At 38.7% G+C, this 26,293-nt stretch overlaps 1 pseudogene; it reads right to left on the reverse strand.

The window, feature by feature from the left end:
- Positions 1-1,871: 1,871 nt before the first annotated feature.
- LOC113300745 lies at positions 1,872-1,971 on the reverse strand (annotated as a pseudogene).
- Between the last annotated feature and the right edge of the window lie 24,322 nt (positions 1,972-26,293).

Here is a 26,293-nt window from a genome sequence, read left to right on the forward strand (position 1 = left end):
AGAATCAAATTGAATGAGAAAATTGCATAAATATAAAGATTGGATTAAATCACTTTGAACTTGAAAAAATAGTGGAATCTTAGCCTCAGTTGTCTTTTAATATTGATATCAACTTTTTCAGTGTTTGCTATAATTATTAGTGAGTTTTCTATTTTAGTTTTAGAATTTAAGTCTATATTTTATCCTTCGCAAGTCTGAGAATCGAACCACTTTTACCACTATCTATAAACCACACCAATTTTTGGCGCCGCTGATGCGGATTTGCTTTTAGGGTTTTATACTTATTTTTCTTTTATTTTTTAGGTTTTTATTATTTTTGTTCTTTTTTACGTTTTTGGGTATTTATCTTTTGTCTACAGGTTTTGGATCATAAAGAGAATTGAGCCAAGGAGTTTGGTGATTTGGTAAAGATTGGATCTTAAAGCATAAAGACTTGGAGCGAAAGATTAAAGCGAAAAGAACGGAAAAGAAGACAATTTTTTTTTTTTTTATGTTTTGTTTGTTTTTCTTTATTATTAAAAAAAAGAGAACTGTATTAGGTTTTATTATTTTTGTAATTTTTCTTTTCTTTTTGGACACTTTGGACTTTAAACTTTGGGACATTATTATTTTTAAACCCTACGGAAGGGTTTAAATATAAACTGTGTGAAGAGAAGGATGGAGATTACGATATCGCCTCGGCCCCTCGGGTTCGTACATGACATAGGAGTTGTGGCACGAGTCGACTTCAGCGGTTCTTCGCCCGTCTGGAACGGGAGGTAAGATTCTAAACACCCGCGAATCTCCTGTCAGCGGGTTTACTGTATTCCTTCGGTTGCATATATGCTGAGGACTTGAAAACGGCTGCTTTAGTTTCCTAGTAAAGGGCAAGGACTGACTATACAAGATAAGGGTTCGAATTTCATCACCGTTCTCTTCTTGCCCGCCTTAGGAAAACGAAACTAAACGTGAACCTAAGCCTAAAATTTTGACTAGAAAGAGACCTATAGGGTAACGAGCTTAATAGGAAAGTCGTTCGAAAAATATTGGTTACTCTTTTGAGCATACTTCGAAGTTCATGATGGTTTCTGTGAGTTGAATGCGTGACTGCGCCGCCTTTTAATACCGGTGAGGCCTTGGGTATCAAAGCTCCATCGAGCTTCCCTCGCCTCTATTCAACTTACTTTGACTCGGATTGATTTCAGAGGCTAAGATTGTAACGAGTTCCTTTTCGAAAGAATAGAAGCTGGTCTAGAAACAATCTAAGTGGAGCCATCATGCTTTTTGTTTGCTAGAAATTTAGGTTTGATTTGGTTGAGTCAGCCTTGTTTTGTGATTGCATAGAATTCCCCACCTTATTCTTTTGCATGCATGAACGTAAAAGAGACGCCCTAGGTAGATTTGTTAAAAAGAAACCTAATATTTCTAAGCGTCTCAATTACCTCAATTTAGAAAGCCCGATTCTTGAAGATTCCGTTTTTGAACGTCCGTTTGAGGAGAAAATCCCTGATATTCCAATAGTGCCAGAAATGGAAACTTTGAAAGCTTTGTTGAACCCTACCAGGACTACTCGTCCCTCGTGTATCAGGTTATCTGAAACTGAAGCAAATTATGAACTTAAGCCTGGAACCTTACAGTTCCTCCCAATATTTTTAGGGAAAGAAAATGAAAACCCCTATTTCCATGTTAGGGACTTTGAGGAAATTTGTAGTACCCTAAAAATTAGAAACCTTGATGATGATGCTTTGAAACTCAGGTATTCCCCTTTTCCTTGAAAGATAAATCTAAATCGTGGCTATATAGTTTGGCTTCCGAATCAATTGAAACATATGAACAATTTACATCTGCCTTTTTGAACAAGTTTTTCCCTAGGCACAAAACATCGTCTATTAGGACGCAAATCTGCATATTTTCTCAACAGGAGGGAGAATCCTTGTATAGGTATTCGGAAAGGTTCAATGATCTATTAGCCCAATGTCCTCATCATGGTTTAGAAAAGGTTAGGTTAGTTCAGATCCTTTATGAGGGTTTAGATTATCCCACTACAACCACAGTAGAATCTATGTGTACAGGTGGGTTTGAAAACCAAACAGTTGATGATGCGATGACATATTTGCATGAAATCGCCGAAAAGACCCAACAATGGGAAAGCAATAGGGAACCCCAGAAAACAATTCTTCTAGGCAGAGAAAACGTTAATAGGGTAGAAGGAAGCTTTGAATCAGATGCCAAAATTGCTGCTATAGCGAAAAGGTTAGAAGCTTTAGAAGTGGGTCACACTAGTGGTAGATTTGAGCCTTTTTGGGAAGGCCAGAATAATGAAGAGCAAGCCAATGCTCTCTATAATAACACTAGGTATGATAACCGTCAGAAGTTTGACCCATATTCAGAAACCTATAATCCTGGTTGGAGAAACCATCCGAACCTTTCCTGGTCTAAAGGCCAGAGTCAAGGTCAGTTTAGTAATTCTAATGCTCCCCTAGGTTTTGGTTCAGATAAGAACTCTTCAGGTCAGTTTCAGAACTCTTCAGAGAATAGAATAACGAGTATATTAAGAAAGAGCCAGGATATGTTAGCACAGAGCCAGGACATGTTATTAAAGAGCCAAGTTAGTTTTCAACAAGAAACCAAGCAGAACTTTCAAACTAATGCTCAAACTCTTGCTAAGTTAGAACTTCAAGTCGGTCAAATAGTTAAGACCTTAAGTGAGAGAGATAACGGAAGGTTCCCTAGTCAGACTAATCATAATCCTAGAGGATTTCATGAAGTAGGTAGAAAATCATCACATCAGTTGAATGCTGTTAGAACCCTTAGGAGTGGTAGAGTAGTAGACAATCAGGTAACCATGCCCGATAGTGAACATACTGTAGTTCACCCCTCAGGATCTCATCCCTCAGGACCACTAACTGAGGGGACTGATAAAATTTCCGATGATGTCAATTCGGTTCCTGAGAGGTCTGATTCTGTGCCTAGAGCCCCATTTCCCCAGCTATTAGCACCAACAAAGAAGGAATCGAACTTTAATGACATATTGGAGGTTTTTAAGCAAGTTACCATAAACCTTCCTTTATTAGATGCAATTAGGCAACTTCCAGCTTATGCCAAGTTTCTTAAGGATATGTGTACGCGAAAGCGAAAGCTTAGTGTTCCTAAAAAAGCCTTTTTAGCTATTCATGTAAGTTCGATCATTCAGAACCCCACAACTCCTAAATATAACGACCCACGTGCGCCTACCATTTCTTGTACAATAGGAAATCACAGGGTACACAAAGCTTTACTTGACTTAGGAGCCAGTGTGAACTTACTCCCATACCATGTGTACTTAAAGCTAGGGCTCGGTGAATTGAAACCTACCAAGATAACATTGCAGTTAGCTGATAGGTCTGTCAAGATTCCTCGTAGTGTGATATAAGATGTTCTTATTGAGGTCGACAAGTTTATTTATCCTGTGGATTTCGTGGTCTTAGATACCCAACCTTTCCCTGACCCAGAGAACCAGATACCTGTGATTTTAGGTCGCCCATTTTTAGCTACGTCTAATGCGATCATAAACTGTCGAAATGGTATTATGAATCTATCTTTTGGTAATATGACAATTGAGTTAAATATTTTTAATGTCAATAAGCTACATTCTGAGCTAGATGACATGTGCATTGAAGAGGTGAACATGATATGAACCTTAGTTCAGGAGTCATTACCAAATATCGCATCGGAAGATCCATTAAATAGTTGTCTATCCCACTTTAACATGGATTTCGACGAAGATAACAATATTGAACAAGTGAATGCTATGTTGGATTCTATTCCTATGTTAGATACTGATAAATGGAAAGCTAGGTTCGAACCATTACAAGCTTTTGAGTCTACCTTAATCCCTTGTTCAGAAGAGCCTCCTAAGTTGGACCCTAAATCTGCATTCTTAGAGTCATCTAAGACTTTGCCTGTGATTATAGCATCCGATCAGGACAGTAGGCCAGAAATCGTGCTTCAAGACAATAAAGAAACTCTAGGGTTGACCATACAGGATATGAAACATATAAGTCCTACAACTAGTATACCTCAAAAGAATTTAGAGGATGAACCACCCCATTATAATTTAGAGAAAGCAATTGACCTTTTTCAGGAACCTGATGGTCTAGAAATTAGGAATATGTGACTAGTATATTTAGAGACACCCAAAATTCTAAGTTTGGGGGTAGTGATCATCAATTATCCCCAGTAGAAGTCCCTAACTTGGGACTCGAGCCTACTGCATATGAGGTATCACTTGAGTCTATTCAGACTCCTCAACTCGATCCTCCTGATACTGTCCAGGAGGAAATCCAGCTATTAAAGTCCCGTTTTTCGGATGAATCTGTTTTTCAAGACACTCATATGAAGCCCAAATGGGCGCCCCAAATAAATCCAGTTGTCTTGCAAGAAACTTTCAATGAGGTTGTGCTCCTTATGTTATTTTTCTGATCCCGTGCAGTTGTTTCATATTAGTGGCAGTTTTATTTGGTTTTGATGACCCACAGTTATTTCGACTACTGATATATGATTTGAAAGGTAACTAGCCATTCTATGAAACTTGATCTCTGGCTGAAGACTTTAAAATTAGCACTTCTTGGGAGGTAACCCAATCTCATGCAACACGGTAATATATTTCCTTAACTCTTTTGCTTCAATGGTAACAGTTTCTCCTTGTTCATGCTTTTAATTTCATCTTTAGAACATTGAGGACAATGTTAGATTTAATTTTGGGGGTATGGGAGAAACTTTTTAGTTGCAATAAATAAACTCCAGAGCCTAGAAATTTATGCCTATTAAGGATTGCACTAACCAATCTAAGTGGATGGAAGCATTTTGGTTGTGGGAGTTGAGAAACCAATCTGATTAGATGGAAACATCTAAAGAGTCTATTCATAAAAGCACAAAGCTCAGGTGTTAGAAATAACATGGTAGTTTCGCCATATCTCGTTGAGTCCTTTTCACTTCTGTTTTTATTTTTCTTTTTAAATATGTTTCTAAGTGATTTGGTGGGGCTCACGATTCAAGTTGTTACCAATGCTAGGGTGAATTAGAGTGATTGAGATACCATGAAAAAAAAAAGGTTGAAAAAAAAAGGTTGAAAAAAAAGGAAAGAAATTGAGACAAGACCATTTGACCAAAAGGAATAAATTCAATAAAGTCGACCACTGGTACCCTTGTATATGCCAGTTGTGTTGACCTAGAGTTAGGTTATCGACCATTGGTTCCCTTGTATATGCCAGTGTGTTGATATTAGTCAGACTCGTATCTCAATCCATTAGGATAGGTTCATTTTGGCGGAGGCCTTCAGACAGATATGGGAAACGCCGTTCACTTAGTAAACATCAAAACCATATATGTTTTTCTTTATATCCATCTTCTTGATCTATCCATGTGATTAGTTTTGACTCCGGATATTGATGTCCATAGTGCGACTATCTGAGTAGAGATCTGTCACTTATATGTGAATTTTAGTATGCTTGAGTGCAAACTCGTGTACAGAAATTGGAATTTCGCATCAGGGTATTTCCTCTTGTAGTCAATAAGTATGTCAACCAAGGAGATTCTTTAGTGCCTTCCAAGGTTCTGCATAGATATCTAAGGTCTGGAGTAAAGGTTTTGTGGGTATATCGCTTGTAAGCCCTCCCGAGACTATAACTCGGCCACTAAGGCCACCTAGGGGTTTAAAGGCTTATTGCATACGCTAAATTCAATCGACGATGCTTGCGTCAGTGAGTTAGGATTTTATTTTTCTATATTTGATTTGCTCGAGGACTAGCAAATAATAGGTTTGGGGGTATTTGATGGACACATTTTTGTGTCCGATTTGTCTCAATTCTATATAATTGTTAGTGCTCATTTTTGTACTTGTTACGGTGTTTTATGTGTGTGTAGGTATTTTTGTCCAATAATCATTTTTGGAAAAATCGGCTCGAAAAGTTGGTAAAAGCGCCCGGAGGACACATGCTATTCGGGGTCTCACTATGGATAAGGGGTACCCAAATTACTAAGGGACACCCTCAAGGAAGCTTCTATTCGCACCCCTGCTCTGGATAGGGGGCGCCTCTTTTTCACAATTCAAACGAAGCTTTTTGGCGGGAAGCTATTGCAGCAGCGAAGTAGATCTGGAGATCGAATTTTGAGCGATTTATAAGGAGATTCAATGGCTTATTTTCGTTGGACTGGACTGTGATAGCATAACAGGGTCGCTGTGATTGATTGGACCCAACCAATTGGGCTAGATAGGCCGGGAGAAGCGAACAGAGGAGGTGAAGTTTATCGGAGCTGTTATCGTCTTTTGGGTGAGATTATGTCGGAGTTTGACATGGAGATGGATTGGGATTATCTTGATTCATCGAAACAGGGTTGGTAATCCTTTTAGATTCGAAAATAGAGGAGGAAATCATCGAGTTGGCTAAAACAGGGAGTTCCGTGTATTCTCGGATATTTTGGTTTATGTATGGAAGTACCAGAGGATTTTACGTTATGAATTTAGTCCTTATTCAGTCTACAGGGAGTACTTGAGAGTTTGGAGAACCAAGTTGATGCGTAGATAAGCTTGGAAGGGAAGAAAATCCCGAGACTTGAGGTGGAGAAAAAGATAATTATAACCGAGGATTTCTTGAGATTCAATCGACCTGTGGGCTATAAAAAGAGTTCGGGTAGGTCATATAAGGGTTACGCATACTTTGGGGGTAGTTTAGAGAACCACAGGAGACAAAAATCGGAGTTACAGACATTCGTTTCTGCTGGTGTAGAAGGAAGAATACGAAGAACATCAACCCACAGAACTGTCGCAGAAACCTATCGTTGTTCTGCAACACTTCCGTTCTATCGTTCCTGTAACAGTCTGCAACAATTATTACTGTTAGTATTTCTCTGTAACACTGCTTTCTGTGACAGTGCGTTTTGTAACAATTACAACTGTTACAAACACGCTGCTTCATACCTTCTCTTCTATTTAATCAACTTTTGAGCAACAAACATGTATCTTGAGCAAGTGATTAATATGAGGAGCTAAACCCCATTGCTGAGGCGATAGAGGAAGCTATTTTTCCAACAAGAAGTGGTATATTCTATTTCATCTATTTATTGCAATTATGATTATGATTATTTGCCTTGAGATATAATTGAATATGATTTTTACTTGAGTGATTGTGATCTATTTTGATGAATTATGCTTAGTTTATAGACTTTTGATGCTTTATACTTGATATTTACAATTATTGCTTTTGAAAATCTACTTGTTGCAATGTTTTAGAATCAAATTAAATGAGAAAATTGCATAAATATAAAGATTGGATTAAATCACTTTGAACTTGAAAAAATAGTGGAATCTTAGCCTCAGTTGTCTTTTAATATTGATATCAACTTTGTCAGTGTTTGCTATAATTATTAGTGAGTTTTCTATTTTGTCCTTCCCCGGCAGCGGCGCCAAAAATTGATGTGGTTTTTATGTTGTTGTAGAAAGTGGTAGTAAAGTATCGTTCACTCAGACTTGTGAAGATTCGATTTTAGATTCAAACTCAATAGAAAACTTAAGAAGTTGTTGTTATCAAGATTATAAAAAGCACCAAGACTCAGGATTCCACCATTGACCAATTAAGTGATTTAATCTAATCAATATTCATGTAATTATTTGCGTTTAAAGTGATTCTAATTTATTGCCTCTAGTAGATTTTTGAAGTAACAATTGTATACATCAAGCATGAAACATCAAAAGTCTTAAACTAAGCATGCTCCATCAAAACGGATCACAATCATTCAATAAAAATCAATTTCCAATATTAGTTCCATGCAAATAATCATAAAAGAAATTGAAAGAATTAATTAAAATAGAAATATACCACTTTTCATGGAATAATGGCTTCCTCCGTCGCCTCGGCTAAGGGGTTTAGCTCCTCATATTTTCACATACTCAAAATAGGTTTTCATAGCTCAAAAGGGTGAAAAACAAGAGAAAACTAGTTAAGCAGACAGTTTGCAACGGTGTATAAGCGTTACAAACAGCTGTTACAGAAACAATATATGAAAACTGCTGTAGAAGAAACGACTGTCTCTGGGAGTAGTATGTTCTTCGTGTTCTTTCTTCTACACCAGCAGAACCCGACTTCCTGCAGCTCTGATTTCTTCTCTTCTCTGCCTCTGTAACCTCCGTTTCTTACCCCAAACTGTTCGACACCCTTCCTGACCTCCCAGCAACTTATATATAGCCAACAGAGCGATTTAATCTCCCCAAAACTCCTCGAAATCTCTTCTTTCCTTCCTTGGCAGTTACGGCAATAATCTCTTCCCAAAATTGTTTCACGCGTTTCTGAGCTTTCCAACTTATCTCAAACTCTTCCTTAGATAATTAGGATACGAGGCATTACAAGTATTGCGAAGACTTGAAGAAGTGAAGAAGTAAGGAGCTACAACGAAAACATCATCCTTCCACTTGAGGTTAGTGATATTTGACTTGAACAGTTTCATTCCCTAACGTATCTTTCAAGTCGTGCATATTGAAAACAAAACTGTGAAACATGAATGATTATACTCTAGTTAGACATAGTATTAAGGAATACAATATGAGATTTATTGCTTAACCATTAAACTTTGTAGATAAGACATCGATATAATCGTTTGAATGGTATTGTAATTATGTATGGGTGTAAGGTGAAGATTTCATCCCAGGAAACAATGTTTTACATTTGTTTTATGGAAGTAAATTCATGAACTTTTTTTGTGAATCGAAAGAGAATCGCCAGGCATTATTGGTATTGTTATTCATTGCATATCTTTTGAACTACCAATATGTGTGATTAGTATAACCGCTCATGACTTGTTTATGTTCTTGGTAAAACTATTCACAAATGCCTGACTTTTGTATTGGTATGACTTTTATTAGTGAAACCGATATTAAGCAATCACCTGAGATGGTATGATCGATTTAGTGTTATTGGTATGACCGACTCTGGGTAAAGGGGAACCGATCCTAGTAAGAGGTACAACCTATCACAAAGGGGAATCGATCCTTGTATGAGGTGCATCAAGTTTTTAGTAGAAAGGGGAACTGATCCTATGGACATGTGCAACACGCTTTTAGGCAAAGGGGAACCGATCCTATGGACATGTGCAGCAAGTACAAGTTATATACCGTATATATGTGGGGAACCGATCCTAGTACCTAGTCAACTGAATTTTGATAACTAGCGTGACTATGCAAAGTACTCACATGGAGGTAGAACTGAAACTTGTTTTGGTAGAAAAGTAAAACCCATGTTTAGTGATTGAGTGTTCTTGATCAATCACGTAGTTCTTGAAAGTCAGATGAACCAATTTTAAACTTGTTTAGAAGTGTGGCAAATCGGTTTCAATATTGTAAGTATGAAAGAGGACTTACAAAGTAAAGATGTCGACATACTTTGAACATGTGCAGTAACGCTTATCTTTAATTGTTCAAAGTTATTCCTTAATAGCTAAAGGAAGAAAATCCCGGATCGAATAAAATAAATTGAGAATCTTTTATTTAAGGTTTTTAATTTTATTTTTGTAAAATGAAAATTAGTAATGTGCATTTGCTAGTTGGAGATTTTCTAAGAGCTTTTCGGTCATTATTTGGACAAATCATTTCCAGGAATTATGGAAACCGAATCTGGAATATATTGCATATCTTGAGAATATTTTCGGTTTTGGAAATTCCTTGGTTTCCAAACTTGCTTGGTCTATAAATATCAAAGTTTGCATTTCGAGCAAACTAATCCTCAGAGACAGCAAAACTATCTCAGTTTTGCTGCTACTGGTGAAGCCGCCTATTCGGAGAGGAGAGTAACCTAATTAGGCGAAATCTCTTACGACCGCTCAGTTTAAAGAATTATTTGGGATTGAGAAGCTCCATTAGTACTGTTGGTGGGAAACTAGATAATTGCGGTTTATCTTTTGTTTTCGATTGATTTGATTGACTAACGGTGGTTGAACTTTGATTACACCTAGTTTGTTTATGCTTGAGAATCTTCTCTTCTGATATAAGATTCACTCAAACTAGATCGAAGTTTCGACGGGGATATTTAGATTGTTTGTAGATCTAAAGACGTCTTATGATAATCCATTGTTAATAGACTTCGTTCTGTGCGTGATTGATCACAAGATATTTAAGTTGATTGCGTGCAGGTAATTATTGAAGATTGTAGTTGCAGGAAATCCTACAACACACCCCTTATAATAATTTGTAGATCTAAACATAAAAATGATGATAAGAATGCTAAAATTGTAAGAGGACACAAGATTTACGTGGTTCGATCAATTTGATCTACATCCACGGGGTTAAGGTTTACTATCATTATTTATAATTACATCTTGATTACATGGAGAATCCATTAATGAGTATTTGGAGCTCTCGGTTCTTGAAGGAAGAAGAAGAAGATAATAATACAAATTCTGCTCTCTCCCTCTCTCTACCAATGTGTCCTCCCTCAAAGTGACTATCTTCCCTTTTCTCTCTCCTGCCTTTCTCTTTATATAGGTATTTACATAGTGGATGACAGCTCATAGTGGTGGGGTACAACTATCATTTCCCCTAATTTTGGATCTGGCTTGCGATGATATCGCAAGCTTACAAATGTTTATTTCGCAGATCTTCTAATCTTCGCAAAGTTATTACATTTTTCTTATGTTTAAGCTAATATCACCTATTGTGTTGTTTCTCAAAGTGCTCTGCGACATTTTTTGTAATGCGTTGTTAAGAATTTCGCGAGCGTATCGTCGTCGCGAAATTCTGATCCTACATCTTGCCTCTTTTTTCTTGAATATTGCTTGAAGAGCGATCTTCAGGAAAAAATCCATTGTTGTAGTTGTTAGAGAGAGATACGTGTTGTTGGAGTAGTCTTTGATCTTTGTTGATGAAGGAACGAGCGAAAGAATACTGGATTTGAAAAGTACGTACTTGCCTCTATTCTTTTGTGAAGTTCCGGAATGTTGCGAAGTAAATAAGAAGTATCATCTTTTGAAGTATGCGAAGTATGAAGTATCCTTGATGAAGTATAAGAAATATTCAATTCTCGAAATGTAAGAAGTATCCGTCCTTGAATGAGAATAATAAGTATTGCCTCTATTCATGCGAAATTATTACTCAATTTTTGGTGATTCTTGCCGAGAAGATAAACAACATAAAATGTTTTCTTGGTAATCCATAGTTGCCTCTGTTCTTTATCTATGAGGGTAGAATCTTTGAGAAAATGTTAAATGTGCGAATTGTTTCTTTATTCTCATCTTGCCTCTGTCTCATGTTTTGTGCTCATGCGATAGTATAGTCTCTTCAAGTTGCTTATAATTGTGCGAAATAATTGAGAAAAATGATCATATCGTTCAGAATAATCACATTCTGCTAAATAATCACATTCTGCAAAATTCTGACACATTCTTCGAAATTCTGAATAATCCTGCGAAATTCTGACACATTCTGCGAAATTCTGAATAATCCTGCGAAATTATGACACATTCTGCGAAATTCTGAATAATCTTGCGAAATTCTGAAAAATTCTGCGAAATTCTGAATAATTCTGCGAAATTTTGAATAATTCTGCGAAATTCTGCAATATTATGCCGTACAGTTCTGTAAAGTACTTGTGCGAATATAATGCTTACGTGATGATTATGTTATGAAATGTGTATGCGATGTTTATGCTATGAAATGCTTATGCAATGCTTTTATGATGCGAGTATGATGTTTGTATGATGAGAATGCTTATCTATTGCAGTGTATAGCTAATGTTTGCGTTACTTAGCTCATTTTGCACGCTAAAATTGATGTAGCTTTAAATTGACTCCATTCTCCATTTCTCTGACTTTTTCTTTAGTGTATGCATTCCTCTTCGTGTAGTTATTGTTCCTCACAAGTTCTTACTTGTGTTTCATCTTTCCTTTTTCCTGCACTATTAGTATCTCATAACAGTATGATCATAATATCAAGTCTGCAGCATTTTCACTGCCTCAGTTTCATTTCCATGTACATATTCGCAAGCTAGTTTGCTTACATATAATCATTCTCGCAAGCTTACTTGCTTACTCATTTTCTTATGTGGTCTTATTTTGCCTTCCTAGTTAAAGGTCTTATTTTGCCACCTCTTGTCACTGCGACAAAATCGCAGGACGTCTTTGCACTTTCATGCAAAAACCCATTGATCTTGCCTTAACTTTTTCTTTTGTATTATTGCCTCTTCAGGATTGTTGCGACAATATGACAGGCCTAAATATTCTTGCGAAAATAAAGCCCCATGACATTGTCGTCTTGCGACGAAATCGCAGGACGTCTTCACACTTTCATGTAATGACCCATTGATCTCGTCTTATCTTTTTCTCTAGTATTATTGCCTCTTCAGGATTGTTGCACAAATATGACAAGCCTTAATACCCTTGCGAGTAAAAAGCCTCATGACATTTGCGTCTTAAGACACTTATCAGCTCCCTAATGGAGGGTGCCGCCCTTATCTCCCCCCCTGGTTGCCCCTTCAAGGAGGCATACTTCTACCATACAAGGTTAGCTCCTCCCATCCGGTCTTAACAACAACCAGTTGTTTTCGCAGCCTCTTATCCCTTTTACCTATAGGGCTTATGGTTACGAGACTGCACCCTAAGTGGGGTTTTCTTCGGGCCGAGTGCAGTATAAGCCAAGACTTGTCAAGAATGGCAAGGACGCTTCAAACGCCCTCGGCACTCTTGACTCAACCGTGTACCTCGGCGCCTTGATCAGATTCTTCACTCCTTGGGAGAGTACTTATTACCTTAGTCGCCCAACCTAAGTCATATGCTTAAGCTGAGAATCCAAGGTGCCTCTCCCGGATGGGCTTTATTGACCCCAAATCTCCATGACTCAGGTTCTGGGGGCGTGTAACCTTTCCCTGAACCATGCAACAGGTACCCCCTTATATGACGTACTTTAGGTCTTACATTTTCCTCTTGCGAAATTTTATTCGCGAACTAGGGTGTACGCCATAAAGGTTCGCCCCTATCTGCGAAATTTTATTCGCGTTTCTGCGAAATTTTCGCGTCTCTTTGTTTCTGCAAAATGTTCGCGTTTCTTTATTCTCTCATTCATATTTTCATTTCTGTCATCTCTTTCATTCATTCTTTCATTTTTTCATCTCTTTTATTCATTTTTTCATTCTCATAATATCATATCATTTGAATAAAAATAAATATTCAAGAGAAATTCTAATACATGGTAACTCTGAAATCTTTGTAGTTGTGAATTTGTAATTCTGCGATTCTATCGCGTTTTGTAAATCAAATCAAAAATATTTTTATTCTCTGCAAAAGAAATATTCTAGAGAAACATATAAATTAAATTTTTTCAGTTTTCTGTAATTTTGAAATCTCGCAATCTTTGTATTTCTGAAGTCTTTGTAATCTTGAAATCTTAGTAATCTTTATAATTTTTAAGATCTTGAAATCTTTGTAATCGTGCGATTGAATCGCTTTTTATAAATCAAATCAAAAATATTTTTATTCGTTCTTAGTATAAAGTAAAATGTTCAAGGAAGTGGTACTTATCTTTCATGTGAGTCGCTGTTGTTGTCAAAGAAGTGAATAAATGGCTTGAAATGTATGAATTTCGCGCAGCAAAAAGAAGTGTGAGAAGTGAGACTTGAACCCTTGATCTGCTTCTTGGATTTTCTCGCACCATACCAACTGTGCTAAGCCTCTTTTGCGAAGTAATCAAATTCCAACTGTGTAAGAGGCAATTCTGTATAAATTTCGCATAATAAAAATAAACATGCGAGAAGCAAGAATTGATCCCGCGACCTGCTGCTTACATTCATGCTTCCTGACCAACTGTGCTAACCCTCTCTTGCGAAATAATCAAAGACTGTGCGAAGTAATCAAATATCAAATCTGCGAAATGAATATTTGCGAAGCAAAAATTATTTGGTCGCAGGGAGAATCGAACCCATGTCCTCTAGTTTGCATACTCCTTCTTTGACCATCCGCGCTACTTGTTGCTTGCGAAAGAAACACACAATGATGTACTTTATTCCATTTCTTCGCCTTTAGGATTTCAAAAATGTGCGAAAAATTAAGCTTGATGAGGGATTCGAACTTGAGTCTTACAACTCACTCTAGCAAAGCTTGACCAACTGTGCTACCTCTTGTTTGCGAACTAATGAAACAATATTGCGAAATTATTTATTTTTTCGCTATCTGTAAAAAGAAGAAAACTATGCTCGCAAGGAAGTTCGAACTTGCGACCACGAACGTATATATTGTTTTCTTGACCAACTGTTCAAGAATATCTTTACGAAATAAACGCACAATGTTTTTCTCTTATTCTTTTATTCTCCCACGCAAATGAGTAGAAAATGAAAAATATGTGTCTCTGAGAAATTCGAACCCGTAACCTATCGCTTACTCGCTCCTGCTCAAACCATCTGTGCGAATTTCTGTTTGTGATAGAAATTGCAGCATCTGCCTCTTATCTTTTCTTCGTCCTTCCTTAACTTCTTTCACATTTGCCTTCTTCTCCTGAACATGAAAATCCTCCACTGAAACTTCCATTTTCTCCTTAAATTTCACCACAACAACTAATTTTTTTCTCTCACTCTTTTCATGTCTTTGAATTGTTGATGATGTTTACTCCCTGAAAGTGTGATTTCTTCCATAAAATTTCCATTTTTGAACCTAAATTTTGTAGATCTAGAAAAATATGAACATTAGCTAATCTTCATGAAAATTTCTTGAATCAACAAGTTACAGGAAGGATAAATCCTTTACTCGTCCCTGTTTCTAGCGCCATTATGTAGTTGCAGGAAATCCTACAACACACCCCTTATAATAATTTGTAGATCTAAACAAATGATGATAAGAATGCTAAAATTGTAAGAGGACACAAGATTTACGTGGTTCGATCAATTTGATCTACATCCACGGGGTTAGGGTTTACTATCATTATTTATAATTACATCTTGATTACATGGAGACTCCATTAATGAGTATTTGGAGCTCTCGGTCCTTGAAGGAAGAATAAGAAGATAATAATACAAATTCTGCTCTCTCCCTCTCTCTAGCAATGTGTCCTCCCTCAAAAGTGTCTATCTTCCCTTTTCTCTCTCATGCCTTTCTCTTTATATAAGTATTTACATAGTGGATGACAGCTCATATGTGGTGGCGTACAGCTATCATTTCCCCTAATTTCGGATCTGGCTTGCGATGATATCGCAAGCTTACAAATGTTTATTTCGCAGATCTTCTAATCTTCGCAAAGTTATTACATTTTTCTTATGTTTAAGCTAATATCACCTATTGTGTCGTTTCTCAAAGTGCTCTGCGACATTTTTTGTAATGCGTTGTTAAGAATTTCGCGACCGTATCTTCGTCGCGAAATTCTGATCCTACAAAGATGAAGATTTGAAGATAAAGAAGACTTTGAAGATTTCTGATTTAGGTTCATAATCCTTGGTGTACACAATACTTGTTTTGGTAAAAGAGGATCCAACCATAATCGGTTTATCCTTGTGGTAGATTAGATTGATTAGTTGTGTAGATCGGCATCAATACAATTCTTTGTGATTAAAAGTATTGATTGCAAAATCTTAACAATTACTTTGGTAATTGATAATAAGATAAATCTAAGAACCTGACAAAGGAGTTTATTGAGATAAACAGAAGAGCCTTTTGTCGAACTCACATAACTTGGTTGAAAAGAGTTGATACCAAGCAGATTTGTTATTCCTTTACTGTTTGGAATACGAACCAAAGGAATTGTTCCAAGTACGTGACTTATTACAGGTCGGAGGCGTGGGAATACAGACGGAACTAGGTGAACTATAGGTTTAGTTGCTTGGTCTCAACTATACGAAGTTGGTTTGATTTTGTAAAGCGGATTAATCTTGAGGGTATTCAATTCTGGACAAGGTCCCGGGGTTTTTCTGCATTTGCGGTTTCCTCGTTAACAAAATCTTGCTGTGTCATTTACTTTTATTTTACGCAATTATAATTGTTGTTATTATAATTTAAAGTAAACTACACAAACGTTAATTCCTATTTACTTGATAAGTAATCCTATTGTGTTCGGTTAAGTCTGAACCTTTTATGAAGTTGTTTGTGGGTGAAAACCGTTTCTGCTGATTTCGGTAATTTCGTGTGAGTGCGGGTGAGAAACAAATCTAAACCCAAAACAATGTACTGCACGGGAGTACTTTTGGTTCGAGAGATCAATCTGTATAATCCTGGCCTAAACCAAGAAATGTTAGTTCCAAGCTTGCTTCGGTCACAAAGTGAAGGAGAAGGGTTGGTCTTAGGGAGGAAAGTGAAGAAAGTGTTGAGACCAGAATAGTTGATTCTGGAAGTGTGGGCGTTTTGTGACTTGTATCAGAAACTTGAACTGGTGAGTTGAATGGAAATCTACCAGGTGATTTCTGGATGTGTATTGTTCTCCTGACCAAAAACTTGTTGTTGGTGGAAATAGGTGAGACCTATTTATATAAGTCGCAATAAAACGTACCCTGGTCTCGTAGAAGCGGGAACGTTTGAGTAATGGAAGAAAAGAGTAACGGGTAACGCCTGGAATTGATGTTTCCATAATAAAGGATACGTTTTCACCATTACTTCTTGCCACTACTAACCGCCCCGCTTTATGACACTTTCTTGTAACGGGCGTATTGCACGCCGCACGCTGTAAACCGCCAGACCAATACCCTGATGAGTATCCCCCAGTTTGTGACATGTTATGATGTCTCGAGAGTTTTCTTGGAAAACATGTAGCACTTTGATACGTGTGGCAAGTTAAAATTGAGAGGCTTGCCATAGGTAAATAGAATATGTGATACTAGGCTCGTTTTGGCTAGTAGTTGTGGCATGGTGGCATGCCAGTGACCGTGGCATAACGACGTGCTAGTAGTTGTGGCATGGTGGCATGCCAGTGGTCGTGGCATAGCAATGTGCTAGTAGTTGTGGCATGGTGGCATGCCAGTGACCGTGGCATATCGACGTGCTAGTAGCTGTGGCATGGTGGCATGCCAGCGGTCATGGCATAGCGTTGTGCTAGTAGTTGTCGCATGATGGCATGCCAGTGGCCGTGGCATAGCGACGTGCTAGTAGCCGTGGAATGATGGTCTTCCAGTGGCCGTGGTGTTGTAAGTGGCGCTGTCATGCACGTTTGGGAAGCGTGTCTGGTAAGCGCGTCTAGCATGTGCGTCTGGTAAGCGCGTCTGGCAAGCGCGTCTGGGATGTGCGTCTGGCAAGAGCGTCTGGGATGCGCGTCTGGCAAGAGCGTATAGCATGCGCGTCTGGTAAGCGCGTCTGACATGCGCGTCTGGCAAGCGCGTATGACATGTGCGTCTGGCATGCGCGTCTGGCGAGCGCTCCCGACATGCGCGACTGGTAAGCGCGTATGGCATGTGCGTGCCTGGCATGTGCGTGCCTGGCATGTGCGGCATGCGCGTACGACATGCTGGCGTTTTTTTAGGAAGCTAGCGCGTGTTTGGGAAGCTGGCGTGGTTTGGGAAGCCAATTTAGCATGGCGAACTTTTTGAGGCCGTGGCAGGTTTGGAGCGACCTGATTGGTCGACGGGAAGAGGGCCGACATGCTAGGGCGCGACCGCACTTTTAGCGCGCTGTGGCGGATTTGGTTGCCTAGCTTGTTTAAGCATGGTTTCGACCAGCGGGGTCTAGTATACTGCGTGGAGCGCGAAACCATAATTAGCAAATTAGTTGGGTTTATGAGTTCTTTGCGAGTTATCATAATAATTAGCTGGATTTTGTATGCTGCCACACAAAATCTTTATCTACAGAATGCAGTGTGCTTTCTGTCTGAGCATTTCGTGCAATGGCCTTAACTTTGGTACTTGGAGGTTCATACTACTCCGCTGCGATTGAACATAAATCCGTCATACCATACTGATTTAAGGGTTCTGCTGGGGAACGTAGCATAGGAAAGTACTCAGTGAGTCTCGTATTGGCTGGGTGCCGAAATTTACAGAGTGTTATGGATAAAAGTATATTGAGCGACTCAATAAATATGTCGGTGGAGAGACTAGCACTCACAACACCACTTCCTTGCAGAGTGACGTCACATCCGATGCAAGGTTTTATGATTTTAACCCTAAGCTAAAAACTACCATCAACATTAAGTCCCCTGCTTAGCACGTAACAGTGGCACTGTTGCGGGGTAAGCATAAGATGGTGACAGACAAGGATAAAATCGAAACGACAAGTCATAAAGAGATTGTCAGGAAGATTTGGCTAACCTTTGTCGGGAGGCCTGAAGAATCTGTGACCCTTGCATTGGTGGCTTTGCATAAATTCGGCTTGGCCATAGTGGGTTGGCATCAGCGCTGCAACTTTGGATACTGATCGACAGAGGTAGCACTGCAACTTGGTCCGCGGAACGGGTGTTGGTCGGCTACAGAAAGGTAGATGGCACTGCTTTGACTAACTAGGTCAATGGCGCTGCTGGCTATGAAAAGGTGAATGGCGCTGTCTAGGACGCGGACTTTTGGCGCCGGCTGTGGAGCGGATTGTTGGCGCTGGCTATGGAGCGTAGAAGATGGCGCTGCTTTGAACGGCTAAGATGAGTGTTGAGGTGGTGGAGCCATCAGCATTATAATGTATTGAGGCAGTATGCCTGAAAACAGAGTAGTGAGTGTTGAGGATTTTACACGTCTCAATACTAAGAGGATAGATGTGTTAAGGCAGTATGCCCTGCAACACAGTAATGGTGTTGAGGAATTTGCACGTCTCACCACCGAGAGGAAAATGTGTTGAGGAAGATTGCCTAGCAACACAGTAGCGGTGTTGAGGAATTTGCATGTCTCAACACCAAGAGGAAAATGTGTTGAGGAAGCTTGCCTAGCAACACAGTAGTGGTGTTGAGGAATTTGCACGTCTCAACATCAAGAGGAAAACGTGTTGAGGAAACTTGCCTAGCAACATAGTAGTGGTGTTGAGGAATTTTCACGTCTCAACACCAAGAGGAAGAATGTGTTGAGGAAGCACGCCTAGCAACACAGTAGTGGTGTTGAGTAATTTGCACGTCCCAACACCAAGAGGAAAATGTGTTGAGGAAGCTTGCCTAGAAACACAATAGTGGTGTTGAGGAATTTGCACGTCTCAACACCAAGAAGAAGAATGTGTTGAGGAAGCATGCATAGCAACACAGTAGTGTGTTGAGGAATTTGCACGTTTCAACACCAAGAGGAAAATGTGTTGAGGAAGCTTGCCTAGCAACACAGTAGTGGTGTTGAGGAATTTGCACGTCTCAACACCAGGAAGAATGTGTTGAGGAAACTTGCATATCAACACAGTAATGGTGTTGAGGAATTTGCACGTCTCAACACCAAGAGGAAAAATGTGTTGAGGAAGCATGCCTAGCAACACAGTAGTGGTGTTGAGGAATTTGCACGTCTCAACACCAAGAGGAAAATGTGTTGAGGAAGCTTTCCTAGCAACACAGTAGTGGTGTTTAGGAATTTGCACGTCTCAACACCAAGAGGAAAAATGTGTTGAGGAAGCATGCCTAGCAACACATTAGTGGTGTTGAGGAATTTGCTCGTCTCAACACCAAGAGAAAAATGTGTTGAGGAAGCTTGCCTGCAACACAGTAGTGGTGTTGAGGAATTTGCACGTCTCAACACCAAGAGGAAGAATGTGTTGAGGAAGCTTGCCTAGCAACACAGTAGTGGTTTTGAGGAATTTGCACGTCTCAACACCAAGAGGAAAAATGTGTTAAGGAAGCATGCCTAGCAACACAATAGTGATGTTCAGGAATTTGTACATCTAGACACCAACAGGAAGAATGTGTTGAGGAAGCATGCCTAGCAACACAGTAGTGGTGTTGAGGAATTTGCACGTCTCAACACCAAGAGGAAAATGTGTTGAGGAAGCTTGCCTAGCAATACAGTAGTGGTGTTGAGGAATTTGCACGTCTCAACACCGAGAGGAAATACGTGTTGACGAAGCATGCTTAGAAACACAGTAGTGGTGTTGAGGAATTTGCACGTCTCAACACCAAGAGGAAAATGTGTTGAGGAAGCTTGCCTAGCAACACAGTAGTAGTGTTGAGGAATTTTCACATCTCAACACCAAGAGGAAGAATGTGTTGAGGAAGCTTGCCTAGCAACACAGTAGTGGTGTTGAGGAATTTGCACGTCTCAACACCAAGAGGAAAATGTATTGAGGAAGCTTGCCTAGCAACACAGTAGTGGTGTTAAGTAATCTGCACGTCTCAACACCAAGAGGAAGAATGTGTTGAGGAAGCATGCCTAGCAACAAAGTAGTGGTGTTGAGGAATTTGCACGTCTCAACACCAAGAGGAAAATGTGTTGAGGAAGCTTGCCTAGCAAAATAGTAGTGGTGTTGAGGAATTTGCACGTCTCAGCACCAAGAGGAAGAATGTATTGAGGAAGCATGTATAGCAACACAGTAGTGGTGTTGAGGAATTTGCACGTCTCAACACCAAGAGGAAAATGTGTTGAGGAAGCTTGCCTAGCAACACAGTAGTGAGTGTTGCGGAATTTAGACGTCTCAACACTAAGATATTTTAAAATTTATTGAATATGCCTAATAGATATAAAACATTTAGTTTAAGGATAGTTACTTAGCTCTATCTACGCTAGGCATGTCCTTCGCGCATGATTAGTCTTCGGGTATTTTAGGCTCCCGCATGAGTAAGCAGCATCAGACGTTAGTGATGACATCAGGACGATGACGGGTTGACAGACGAACAAAAGTCCCCAGGTCTTTGATGGGATGAAGCAAAAGTGGCCATAACTATGAACCTTGGCTGGATGCGATCACGATCCTTGATAGGTACGAGTGTGGTGGCTACGGGCATGAACCTTGGAAGGGAGGAGTGGCGGCTATGGCACGATCCTTGGCAGGAAGGAGGCGTTGAAGCGGCTTCGGATCTTGGAGAGGACGTTGAAGCTTATGGAGTAAAAACGCTGAAGCTTCGGATCCTGGAGCAGCTTATAGAGAGAACGCTGAAGCGGAGCGGGTGCTGGAGCGAACGTTGAAGAGGAGCCGCTGCTGGAGAACGTTGAAGCGGAGCGACTTCTGAAGAGAACGTTGAAGCGGCTCCTGGAGAGAAACGTCAAAGCGGCTCCTGGAGAAAACTCCAGTGAGGGCGCTATTAACCCTTGACTTCGAAAAACGACTTGATACGATATGGAATATGGGAAGACGGCACAAATAGTGCTGGTCGACAAGTCGTGTTTTTCTCTCATGTTAAAGAATACGCTTCTTCTGTTTGATTTTCCCTTGCAACTCTCAGAGCCTTGCCGGTTACAATGTTGAAGTCGGAGGTCGCGTCAGTCAGCGTGCTGTCAAACTCGACATCCTTCAAGTGAACAATGGTTAGGAATCCCCAGTTTCATCTATCAATCGTGCTTTCCAGGAGAGGTTGGGGTTTGGGAACGACTTCCCTGGATGGAAACAGCTGCTTTCCTGATGAAGTGCGGTTAAGCGCGTATGGCATGTGCGGCATGCGCGTACGACATGCTGGCGTTTTTTTAGGAAGCTAGCGCGTGTTTTGGGAAGCTGGCATGTTTTGGGAAGCCAACTTAGCATGGCGACCTTTTTGAGGCAGTGGCAGGTTTGAAGCGACCTGATTGGTCGACGGGAAGAGGGCCGTCATGCTAGGGCGCGACCGCACTTTTAGCGCGTTGTGGCGGATTTTGTTGCCTAGCTTGTTTAAGCATGGTTTCGACCAACGGGGTCCAGTATACTGCGCGGGGCGCGAAACCCTAATTTGAAAATTAGTTGGGTTTATGAGTTCTTTGCGAGTTATCACAATAATTAGCTGGATTTTGTATGCTTCCACACAAAATCTTATCTACAGAATGCAGTGTGCTTTCTGTCTGAGCATTTCGTGCAATGGCCTTAACTTTGGTACTTTGAGGTTTATGCTACTCCGCTGCGAGTGAACATAAATTCGTCATGCCATACCGATTTAAGGGTTATGCTGGGGAACATAGCATAGGAAAGTACTCAGTGAGTCTCGTATTGGCGGGGTGCCGAAATTTACATAGTGTTATGGATAAAAGTATATTGAGCAGCTCAATAAATATGTCGGTGGAGAGATTAGCACTCACAGAACCGCTTCCTTGCAGAGTGACGTCACATCCGATGCAATATTTTACGATTTTAACCCTAAGCTAAAAACCACCATCAACACAAGTAAACGTACTTCGTTATTGCATTATCTCGATATCGTATCCATAGACGATCACACGAAGTGTGAACCGATTAGTTTTATTGTCTCGACTCAGTCCATAGACAATCACTTTCGGAGAAAGGACTTATAGGTGGAAAAGTTTTAGATTGAGGTATATTTGGATAACCTCGTCTTTTCAGATACTGTTGATGGCAAATTCAAGGGTCTCAAAACCGATGAAGAGTCTGGAAAAATCTAGTTTGTTTAGTTTCTTTCTTATTTAGTTTTTATCTATGAAATTTCTTTTGAGGATTTTTATTCTTGAGAAGGATATCTAGGGTTTGGTATAGCAAAGATTGTAACATAGTTATTTCCAACGTTTTTCATCTTGCATGTTTTTAGATTTATTTACTTAAATTCTAGAGTTGTTGAAAGATGAACTTGAAATATGTAATCATTATTGGTTTAATTATTGCAAAAATCTTATGAAATATTTGTGCTTTTATGTTCTCGTGAATCGAGCTAATATTTCATACACGCTCAGAAGTTAAATATATTATGTATCTATAAATGAAAAATAGAACAAACTCTTTGAGATTTTTCTCGCAGTATTGATCTTTTTGTGATCATAATTATGTATTTTTGCTGCTTGACACACTCTGTAAGATTCTCTTATGTTGAGTAAAATCGAGTAAAATTGTCTTGTTGTTCGTAACTGGCCTTGAGATCAATTTATGTCGATAATTTGGATACACATCCTTGTGATTTGTTAATGTCCAAAATCCTTATTTTTCACGAAAGTAAGGTCACTCATGTTGTTCTCTCGAGAATGACATTTTATAGGAGAAAGTTCTTAAATGAATTTGTGCTTAATTGATATATCTTTGTGGGGAGCATGGTTTTTTAAAATCATACGACTCACGATTTGACTCGTACGATTCGTGTCAAATATTATCAACTCGATTTGAATCGAGTCACTGAAGTGTTTCTTTTAAGAACCGTATTTTGACTGTGTTGGCTTACGATTTGGACTGCTTTGACCAAGTTAAACTATGAAAAAGTTAAAGAGTATAGTCGGATTCGAACCTGAGACATCAAGCTTATGGGACTAAGCCTTCTACCACTGTGCCAACTCGGATGTGATGACATCTAACGGTATATACTACTTATACAATCATAAGTTATGATTATTGTCAAATGTTTTCAATGAATCAATATTATTTGTAAGCAAGATACGATTCAAAAATAAATCATTAATCTTCGATTCGAGATTCAACATACGATTCGATTCTTAAAAATAAAAAAGGAATTAAATACCTTGGTGGGGAGTGTGGCCGTGGAATTATAAAGGGGATGCTTGTATTTTTTTGTTAGAGCATTGCTCGGTCGAACTCGCAAGCGTTTCTATCTCAAGCTTGTTTGTCAAGTTTAGTTGATCAAAACTATAAGTCTTGATTTCTAGTCTACTTATATCTATGTCTCGTATTATCATAGAATGTGTAGTTGAGCTTTAGACTTCACAGCGTTCATCGATTGAAGACGAATATCTACTGAGGAGAGATTGGAGGAACTTCATCAACAAAAGGTATGTGGAGACTAAAGCTTATCTATCACTCAGAAGTCTATTTTATTCTATCTCATAATGAGACTAAGTCGTATAGCTATATAGACTATTATATTATACACATTTGATATTTCAAACCGAGTTTATCCCGCTTATCTATTTCTCGAAATACATGTTGGAAGCTTTTTGCTTTAGATACGTTCATCATATTCTTGACGAGTTTAGTTTGAAACCAAAAAATAAGTCAAAAGATGATCATGTGAAAATTGCCTTGAAACATTTTACATGATTTGTATGATACAATCATTTGATGTCGTCTCGGAAAGTTTTGTATTGATCATTCGATCAATTGAAAATTACTTATAAGCTAATAATTTGTGTGAGACAGTTATTGCCGTCTTCTAAGGATGTTTTAATGATTGAAATGGGAGTTTAGAACAAAAACCTTTGTCTGGATACTGTACAGTATGCGTACCTAGTATGAAAACTGTTTTGGTATGGTTCAGGTCCAGGAACCTTGTTTGCATACCTAGTATGTGAACGGATTTAACTATTAACGTCCGGGAACCTTGTTTGCATACCAGTATGCGAACGGTTCTACCTGAGTTAGGTCAGGAACGGCAGTATGCATACCCGTTTGCAAATTGCTGGACAAGACCAAAGTCCGGATACTATAGTTTTTGTATCTGTTTGCAAACTTAGTAGTTAAAGTTCTAAAATCGGTTAAGTATGTTTTTCACACTCATGAACAAATACATTTATGAATTAAGGAATGCAATATTTGAAAACCGTGACTTAATGTTCATGAATTCATTCTTATATAAGTACTTTGTACGATTACGAATCAATCTGATTTTGTTTCAATTTGTTCATATATATCTCTATGAGATAGTGAACAATTGAACAACTCTATGTGACACACAATTAGATTCATTTGATTATCTTTCATGATTGATTGATCATCATAGTTGATCTAGATGTGTTAGATGAATGTGGTTAAGAAAAAAAATGTTCATATGGCTAACTTCGGTTAACTGTTAATTGAGCAAACTCAATATACACGTTTAGATACCCATATATAAATAAAGGTATATTTCATTTTTGTGTAACAAGATAAGACTATCTAACGGTGGAGATATATTGCTTTTGTTTTAAGCAAACATTAGCTTGAATCTTAAATCAGGTTTTCATCTAACGGTGAATATTGAATGCTTTGTTACTAAGCTATCTTAGCTTTCAATGAAAGCAAACCCTGATTTGAAAGACTATATAAGGGAGAACTCTAGCAACTGGAAAACCTAATCCTGACACTTTCTTGTGTCCTAGTTGCGTACTAGAGTCGATTCTCCTTTAACCTATGTTTTTCCAAAACCATTATAAGTTAACAACTTGAAGACTTCATTTGGGATTCGTGAAGCCAAACCCAACTATTTTCTCTGTAGTTGCGTGTTCTGATCTTACTTGTTCTATCGTATTGAGTACTATCTTCTCTAAGATTTGCTCAAGACTTATCTCCGATAGGTAAGATATAAAAAGTAATCATAAAGCTCTTCGTCTCATTCTTTGTGATTCTGCAATAACTTCTTCTACTACCATATAGTTAAGGTATTGTGAGGTGATTGATATTTCTAGGCTGCTCTTCGGGAGTATAATACCGGATTATCAATTGGTTCCTGTTCACCTTGATTTATCAAAATACGGAACAAAACTTCGTAGGTATTTCTGTGGGAGACAGATTTATCTATCAGAATAGACTTATCTGTGGGAGACAGATTTGTTTATAAATCTTCGACTTTGGGTCGTAGCAACTTTTAGTTGTGGGTGAGATCATCTAAGGGAATCAAGTGCGCAGAATCCGACGTGGTTCTAGAGGCGTAAGGAACGCGACGGTACCTTAATCGGTGTGAGACTTGGTTAGGGCTCAACTACATTCCAGTCCTAAGTTAACTTGTAGCAGGCTAGTGTCTGTAGTGGCTTAATACAGTGTGGTGTTCAAAGTCGGACTAGGTCCCGGGGTTTTTCTGCATTTGTGGTTTCCTCGTGAACAAAATTTTTGGTGTCTGTGTTATTTCTTTTTCACATTATATTTGTTTATATAATTGAAATAGCACAGGTTGTGTGTAGTTTAATCAGTTGATAATCCGACCTTGATTGCTGGATATAACTTGATTGACACTTGGGCATTGGTCTTTGGTACCGTCCAAGTTATTTCTCATATCAATCAGGCTCATGGATTTCTATCATTTTGATTTGCAGATTTCATTGAGAAATAAAGATAAATCTCTTTGATATCCTTCTTGATTGAGCTCGCTTTTAAGTTGGTGCTCTCGGAATTATATTGGAGTTTAGTCCATACAGATTGCCGAACGAATTATTGGGTGTGGTTGTTATACCCATGCTTTTTCATTTTTAATATCCTAGGATGAGCGCTAAGTATTTATTATTGTGTGAAATCATCTAAAACAAGTTAATATAAGGAGTTGCATTTTAACTATGTTATTACTTAGTATCTCTATCTTCTTTAAAACTTGAGATATCTTTTGGTTGTAATCATTATGATCCCGCGATTTTCGTACCTTTGTTAATTTTATTGACAAAAAGGGGGAGAATTATTTAGT

The sequence above is a fragment of the Papaver somniferum genome, chromosome 7 (genome assembly GCF_003573695.1).
Source record: "Papaver somniferum cultivar HN1 chromosome 7, ASM357369v1, whole genome shotgun sequence".
In the NCBI taxonomy this organism is placed as follows: domain Eukaryota; kingdom Viridiplantae; phylum Streptophyta; class Magnoliopsida; order Ranunculales; family Papaveraceae; genus Papaver; species Papaver somniferum.